The following is a 905-nucleotide window of genomic DNA, read 5'->3' as shown; positions in this document are numbered from 1 at the left end:
TATTTCTTCTTTAGACGTTCTTAGAAAATTGCAACAGACAGCATTATATTTGCCCCACCCATCAAGCAACCCATAAAATACATCATAGGAAAGTAAAACAATTTTCACACTAATGTTTATTAGTCAACTTGTAATGATACACACCTTATCCTAATGAAGCAACACGAACAATACTTACAGTTGAATCATAAGGCAAAACAGATCGCAATCAATTACCATTAATCCAATCACAGTGTATATCTATAGTGGTATTTTGCTCATACAAGTTTTTCTAACCATAGGGATAAATTATTATATTGAACCTTCACAGCCTAGTAAAAATACAGCTTAATGTTGAAGATTACTGAAACCAGGGGAAAAAAGTAGTGATACACTACCTCCTTCCATGATCCTTTCTAGAAAAATTAATGGATGAGAAAATTGAGGATTAATAATTTTGTAGAGCAAAATGTGCAATCAATATTTTGATATTTGTATCTATATAGGAATTCCATACTTCTGATAGAGATATTTTTATGAAAAGTTTATTGCATATCTTGCATCTTGAAATTATTAATTCTCATCCATACTATTTCTATAATCTTCTTGATGAAGTGAACACCTTGTCGGTCATACTAGTCAATGTATATCACTTAAATAATTGACTTATAAAAGTAAATTCTAACATAACTATTTATAACTTAATTTATAACTGAACTGGCAAATACTGAGTGAGAGAGAGAAAACAAAATTATAACATTTTTATTACCACCTTTTATTCTTTTTACAAATATATATAATTGATATAAAGAGCATAAGCTAGGCAAATGAGGCAGAGGATGGAATCAGACTTAAAGTAAATGTGCTACAGAGTGTGAAAGGAATGACAAGGCAAGAGAAATAAAGAAAGTAATGAAAGGGAATAC

This window comes from Penaeus monodon, chromosome 23 (genome assembly GCF_015228065.2).
Source record: "Penaeus monodon isolate SGIC_2016 chromosome 23, NSTDA_Pmon_1, whole genome shotgun sequence".
Lineage (NCBI taxonomy): Eukaryota > Metazoa > Arthropoda > Malacostraca > Decapoda > Penaeidae > Penaeus > Penaeus monodon.
Note: the sequence above shows the minus strand (reverse complement) of the source record.